We start from the raw sequence: 8,032 nt of genomic DNA on the forward strand, positions 1-8,032 counted from the left end.
ATATGTGTCTGGATTTCTTTTTATACAGAGTGGCAGTTTGTTCCAGTCAAGAATAGCTTGATGATAAAAAGTAGAATTAGTAATACTTTTTCCCTGAGGCACATACAAATTACAATCTGAGCCCCTAGTATTATGTAAATGCATGTCAGACATCTTGGTGAAATTTCCTTTGCATATAGTATGGACTTTTTTGTTCACAATTTTATACACATGGTTTGGGCTTAGTTGCCTTACTTTTTTTTCAATATATAACCATATATCCAATTGTATTAAAATCCGATGATTGCAAATGAGATCTACATTCATACCCATGTATAAATATAATGTCCTTGTTTTGTGCAAATTGTAGCTTATTTTTCAATTGTTTAGTAATGTCATTATACCAGAATGAGCTAGCATAGTCAAAATGACATTGAAAGAGCGAATTACATAGCCTTTTGCGAAGATTTAAGTTTAAAAAAGATCTTGTCTGTACAATAACTTATTCCCACAGTTTACTATATCGTTAACAATTGAATTAGCAGAAAGAGCACTGCCCCCACAACTCCAAGGTATTTCACAAAATATTGTGAGACTATGGAATGACAATTGCATTAAATATAAAAAAATCGAATTTAGAAAGTGTTCGTTTTGATCAATTAAGATTACATTCAGTTTTACCCAGTGTAATGAAAGTTTATTGTCGACAAGCCATTCCAGACAACTTCCTAGTTCTTTTCCAAGAGTTTCTGCCCTTAAATTTGGATCATTTTGTGTAAAAAGTATAGCACTGTCATCTGCATATAAAATCATTTTACATGTTTCACTAATACTAATCATCATGTCATTGATATAGCATAAACACAAAAGAGGCCGAAGAATACTATCCTGGGGTACACCACATAAAAACATTCATGAAATTAGACACGGTATTGTTGACATTAATAAATTGCCGCCTTTTATATAGGTAAGAGTTAAAACACTCCACTGAGTCAACGCCTATAGCTTTCAATTTGTCACACAAAATGACATGATTAACTGTATCGAATGCCTTTTGCATGTCTAGCATATTCTGTATAAAGGCAGGTATAAGTTGAGTAGTTTCCTCTGAAACCACTTTGAAATGTATACAAAATATCATTTATAAAAAGAAACACTCTTTTTGGTTATACACTGCTCTTTTAAGTATGTTTGAAACAATAAATAATATGCTCACAGTAAGAGACAATTGGTCGGTCGTTTTTCATAAACAAAGGTTCAACTTTAGCCTCTTTATGATCACTAGGCACTTCATTACTTGAAATTAAACTGTTGATTAAGAATGTATTATGGATGTTTATAAAAGGTGCAGCATCTTTTAGAAATCTAGCTGAAATATTATCAAGCCCTGTGCTTTTGCTACTTTTAGGTTGCTGAGTTTTTTGAAAACAAAATATTCACTAACTGTGCGCAGTTTAAATTTGGAAGAATTAGAGGGGCTTGTTTCTGTTTGTAAAAAAATAAAGTCAAAACGGCAAGAGTAATACGGAAATATTAACAGGTAACAGTTAGCATTTCAAAACATTGATGCTACAGAAGCCTATGGTGTAAAAAAAAATGCGTTTTTATAGTGGTGCGTGTAGTGAAACAGACAGCCGAATAGCCGGAAGAGTTTTCCAGTCAGAGAATTAAGTTTTTAGGCCGGAGATATTTTTTCGACAGGACCGGAATACTAATAGGTATAGTAATACTAATACCACTAGGTCGCATACGCCTTCAATCCCATATAGGTCGCCATAGATACTATAGTCACATGGCCACGGCTGGGTCTGGTACACACTAGTGTGAAGTAGGCGGAGTACCACCTAGTAGCTGCTGTAGGGGACACATACACCTACCGTCCCATATAGGTCACCATACTGGGAAAACTCGTGTAAAGCACTTGCAAAGTTGGGCTAAATTCCACAAAAATCGGCACAAACCCGTTTACCGGTTTGGTCTGGTACACACTAATGTGAAGTAGGCGGAGTACCATCTAGTAGCTGCTGTAGGGGACACATACACCTACCGTCACATATAGGTCATCATACTGGGAAAACTCGTGTAAAGCACTTGCAAAGTTGGGCTAAATTCCACAAAAATCGACACAAACCCGTTTACCGGTTTGTTCTGGTACTCACTAGAGTGATGTATGCGGAGTACCACATTGTAGGTGTTGTATGGGACAAATACACTTCCCGTCCAATTAACTCTATTTAACCCCTTGCAAAGTTGGCAAAAATCCACAAAAATCCCTTTGTTGTAGACGGTAGGCTTGTAGGCAGTAGCAGAGGGGTTCGTGTTGAAGGTGGGGATTTCATTTTGTCATTTGGCAGTGGGTATGTTATATTTCCACGAGTATTGTGTTATTCCTCGTATTACTGCATTTCTTTAACAATGTTATATCATTTTTTGCAAATACTTTAAACTTGCTTCGTTTACTTTACTCCGTAGGCCTTTTATATGTAACGATATATCGAGTCTTACCGTTGGTGCCACATTCCCTTTAATTACATTTTTGAGTGACTTTTGTTTCTGATTTCTGAAAGCTTTAAAAGCTCCATTTAACAGTTATTATTAGTTGATATATAACTTGGAATAGTGTTGACAAACACTTTTAATGATACAAATTGGTGTAAGTGTGTTCGTTTGGTCCGATGATCGTTTGGTCAGAAATTTGGTTCAAAACACCGCTATTAAGTTTTTAACGTGAAATATTTCATAATGTGCTCACATAATTAGTACCAACAAACTTACCTGAAAAAGAAATCGCAAATATGGTTAGAAATACAGTAGATCACAAGGGTAACCATTAGTCTTCAAGAGCAGTAACGATTTGAAAGTGTAAAAATAAAGGTGATGTGTGTGTATGATCGCTCTATTTATCGACCAATAACACTGCTTAGTTGCTTTAGTAAGCTATTTACAACATCTTTTAATAAAATATTATTAAAATTCACAGAAAAGTACGATATGCTAAGTGAATTTCGAACTGGTTTTAGAACGTCACAATCATCAGTCGATAACATGTTTGTTTTAAATATGCTTATATAACACCTGTACAAATATCGCAAGAAATTCTTCTGTACCTTTATTGACCTGAAAGGTGCCTTTAATTTTATTAATAGAAACATGCTATGGTTTAAACTACATGGACATAAGATGCCAGGAAACTTTTTTAATGTTGTTATGAATGATGTAGCAAAAAGCTGTGTAAAAGGACATGTAACAAAGTGGGAATGTTTTCCTTGCGGTGTTGGCGTCCGGCAATGAGAACGTTTATCTCCTTTACTATTTTCATTCTTTGTAAATGTTTTGCATCAATATTTTCTAAATACATGTACCTTGGTTGTAAATGCTATTGTCATTGATAAACCTGAACATAATTACAAATAATTGATTATTTACAGATTTACAGAATGCACTATACCTGTATGAGAACTATTGTTTGAAGTGGAAATTAACTGTTAATACTTAAAAAAAACTAAAGTTGTCATTTTTTCTAGAGGTAGAGCAAATCATTATATATTTCATTTTATGTAATGATACTATAGATGTTGTTACCGATTATAAATATTATGTGTTATTTTGCTAAAAGTGGTTCGTTTTATAAAACAAAGGACTATATTGCAAAACAGGGAACATAGGCAATTTTCTGTTTGCCTAAGAATTCAAAATAGCTATGTTTATCCATTGATTTACAAATAGATTTGTACAACACAATTATCAAACCTTTATTTAACTATACGGTTTTGAATGTTGGGGTTTTGGTAACAATTATATACTTGAAAAGGTTCAATTGAAATTTCTTAAATATATATTGAATGTTAAAAGTAGTCCGCCCACATGTATGATATATGGTGAAACTGGTGTGAAGTCTTTGCAAATAGATATAGACACGCGAAGGGTCAATTACTGGTCTGATTTGATAGTTATGTCTTGTCCTAAACTCGCAATCTCAGTATACAACGTCACACTTAGTAAATTCCTGTGTTCTGCAAATGTAAGAGCGAATGACTTTAAATGCATTCAACATGTTAAGAATATCTTCATCAAATATGGTCTAATTCATGTTTGGCAAAGCCACAAAATCCCAAATAAAAAATGGTTAAAAAAAACAGTGTTAAGCAAAAAATGTCTGAATTGTTTTTAAACGAATGGTAGATAACTGTAAACTCTTCACGTAAATGTGTAAATTATAAATTGTTCAAAGAACGAAACTATCTTGTTAAAACACCGACAAAATTATTGAACTATGGTATACTATTTAGAACAATAAACAACCATTGTCCAGTTGAAGTAGGTAGTTGGCGGAATATAAACATAAATGACAGAAATTGCCATCTTTGTGATTCTAATTGTATTGCCGATGAATTTCATTTTTTGTTAGAGTGTAGTTATTTCGACGTTTCATTGATTGCTTTTATTTTTAGAACCCCAAATATATTGTCATTTAAACGTGTTATGAAATTTAATCCAGATGGTATTATGTTTTTAAAGTTGTGTAAATTCATAAAATATATCATTAGCAAAGTTAACTTTAGAATATACTTTAGAATATAATGTACACTTCTTTATGTCATGATGTTAATTATTATATTTTGGTTAAAGTTCATTTTTCAAAGACTCTTTTTATGTATAACAAGTTCACTGTAATGCTCATTTTGTCATGCATGTATAACATGAGTTTACTGAATAAAGTTGAAATTTGATAGATTAACTTTCATTATAAAATTATGTCTTGGGCTATAAATTGACTGGTAATGGGCCAGTTGTTGGTACATTCGCTAAACATATAGCGATGAAGATTATCGCTATTTTGACGCTTATCGCTAAATAATTCGCTAAGGCACTCGCTAAAATATTTAAGGGTTGTTGGTACATATAGCGATAACGATATCGTTATATTATGGCAAGTTTAACGAAAAAATATAGCGGTGCATAAGGGCTTCGCTAAACACACATAGCGAGTAACAAAATGGCTGCCTTAATTGCTGCATTAAACAGAGGACGGAAAGAAAAAGATTTCAGGGCGCACAACTTACATCTAAGTTTCACAGAAGATGAACTGCGAGAAAGGTACCGGTTTGGCATGGATGGGATAAGATTTTTATGTGAATTATTGGGCGAAGACATTTGCAGAACAACCTCTAGGAATTGCAGTATGTCTGTTGAGGAACAAGTGTGTATAACACAGCGATACCTTGCCTCCGGTGCATTTATGCAAGTCATAGGCGATACTTTTGGACGGGACAAGGCAACTGTGTGCCGTGTCATACATTGCGTGGCTGACCTCATCGCCAGCAAGTCAGAAATGCATTTGCTATAATTGTTCATGATGTCTTTGCTAAAACTGTTAATGATATCTTTGCTATAATTGATAACGAGGCTTCATGCAGACACATAATAAATACAGACATTAACACAAAGTAAACATTGAGTTTAAAATTGTCAGAAAGGAATTATACATTGAGTTTTAAATGCTGTCAAATTACAAATAGAATTACAATTATGAAACATTTTAAAACAGAAAAATTAACATTATGCCAATTATCAAAATTCTCCGGAAGAGAATGTATATATAACCTTAAAGTATATATCATATGGAATTCTCAAATTCTAATACGTCAAAGAAACGAGTGATAAACGTTAACATAATAAACAGTTTTAAACACTATGTGTTAAGATATTTTAAAGTGTGTTTAACAAATATAGATAGTTCCCTGAATTAATTTCCATTCGTACTCGTAAACACTGTAACAGTTTCAGAAATTTAACATAACTTGGTGAACATAAAATACCGATCATCATAAAGACAATATATGGCATAGTAACGTTTTGCAGACAGCTTATTGTCGAAAGTTGGACTAGATTTGCCCAAATTTTAATCATCCGTGTTTGTATGTCAGTTCGAATAGGAAATACATCAGTCTCACAATACACCATTGGTGTTGAGGACCGTGTTTAAAAATTTAAGTTGTACCTTTTTCAATAATTCCAAGCTTCCAAATCCCCATATTTCACATCCATAAAGAAGTATTCGTTTAACTAAATTTTAAAACAAGTCAATTTGAATTTAAATTGGGAGGTATAATGATTCAGTTTTTTTATGGGCAAAACATTTTTGTTATTGTAGCTTGGTTTGCAATATGTTTTCTAGCAGATAGAAATGATCCTGAACGACTTAAATATATTCCAAGATATGTGTAATCCTTCACAGTTTCTTTGTCCATATTATGAATTGGAAAGTGTGATTTGTCATTCTACCAGATGAGAAATATTGCAATCTTTGTTTTATCAATATTAAATTTTAAATGCCATGTAAGACAGTAGTCATGATATGCATTTATTTAAACAATCTTGTTAATCATTTGCATTTGCACAGACAATGGCTGTGTCATCAGCATACAAAAGTATATTTTTTATATATGAAAGTAACTGATTTTCACCATTTAGCATCTTAGTGTTAAAGAAATCGAGAAGGTCGTTTAGACATAGACAATAAACATACCTGTTATGGCCTTGTTTGATATTAAGAATTAATGAGTTATTACCGAGAAACTAGAAACAGAGCTTTTGTATTGTTTAATAAAGAGTTTCAAATCAACAATTACCTATTGAAAAAAGTCACTTTTATGAAATTGAAAGACATTAAATTAGCGCAGTGGTTAGTGCACTCGCTTCTCACATAGGCGACCCGGTCAGGGCGTATGCGAGTTTGGTTTGTGGTCACCAAGTCGGACAAGTAAGTTTCCTCCGGGTACTCCGGTTTCCCCCACAACACAAGACCACACTCTCGCGCAACATCGTACCAACGAGAGTGATTAATATAAGTTGCAATAGCTTGTTTCACAATCGTTGTAAAATTAAATAAGTTTAAACTAAAGACATCACAGAAAAGGTAATGAATTTTACTATTTGTTTGAATGTATTTTTTTTAGAAATATTAGAATTAAATATATGTCACATACCTTTGAAAATCATCCAAGCACTTACATGTTGGAACAACTCATGTATTGGAATGATAAAACAACACACGTCCTCTTTTGTAAAACAATTTTAAATCATTAACAAATGTCTCATGGAAATATGTGTATACGCTGGGTTTTTTCTTCATGTGTTTATAATATATTTGTATGATTGTGTGTTTGTATTGTTGCTTGTTTGTTTCTTTCATGTCACATGCTCTAATGGATAGTCAAATAAACTTGCATGGATTAAGGATTGTGTGGAAAAGTTAAGGATTCGAATGAAATATAGTAAGTGCTAAGATTTAAAAATAGTATTTTTAAAACCTTTTACTACTCCCCTAACAAATGGTAAATTCAAATGCAAAATCAGGTAAGATATTTACATGAAACTTGTACACTTGTTAAGATTTGTTGACAATACCTGGTATACGCGATCAATGAACATACTAACATAACTCTGACCTAAATATTGTAGAAGTTGTACCCCTTTATCGAATTTGAAGGCAAGATAAACGAACGCGTTTTTGTGTAATCCATACACTTAAAAATATTTCAGATATGCACACAAAACCTTGATAAAAACTAATTTTAAGAAGTGACAATGCATATGTGAAGTAATGTAGCGTAATGCTACTGTTCACTTAACTTGTTGGAAGTCTTTTGGTTATTAAACGACAACTGTTCGAATAATGTTAGTTATTTATTGTTGAACGTTCTTTCTCAATATTGTAATCAGTTCTAAATACAGCATGACATTTAAGGTAATCCCACAACCTTACTGCCGTCCATCAAGGACCACGGCTTCTCTAGCCCCATCTGTCTTTACATCCAAAATCATCTCTGTTAAATATTAAAAAGATGACAGCTTTACAACCCAAAGCATACACGTTTTAGTAATTAACATGACCGTTTATGAATAACTGTACATTTGTACCAGGTCGGCTGTCAACCACTTCCGCATTCATTGACAATCAAATATGTCCTACAATAATAACTAAAGGTTCAGTTTGCAGATTTAAATATCCACTTAATAAATGCTATTTTCTCTTAAATATAACATTAAT

The sequence above is a fragment of the Mya arenaria genome, chromosome 6 (assembly GCF_026914265.1).
Source record: "Mya arenaria isolate MELC-2E11 chromosome 6, ASM2691426v1".
NCBI classification, from domain to species: Eukaryota; Metazoa; Mollusca; class Bivalvia; order Myida; family Myidae; genus Mya; species Mya arenaria.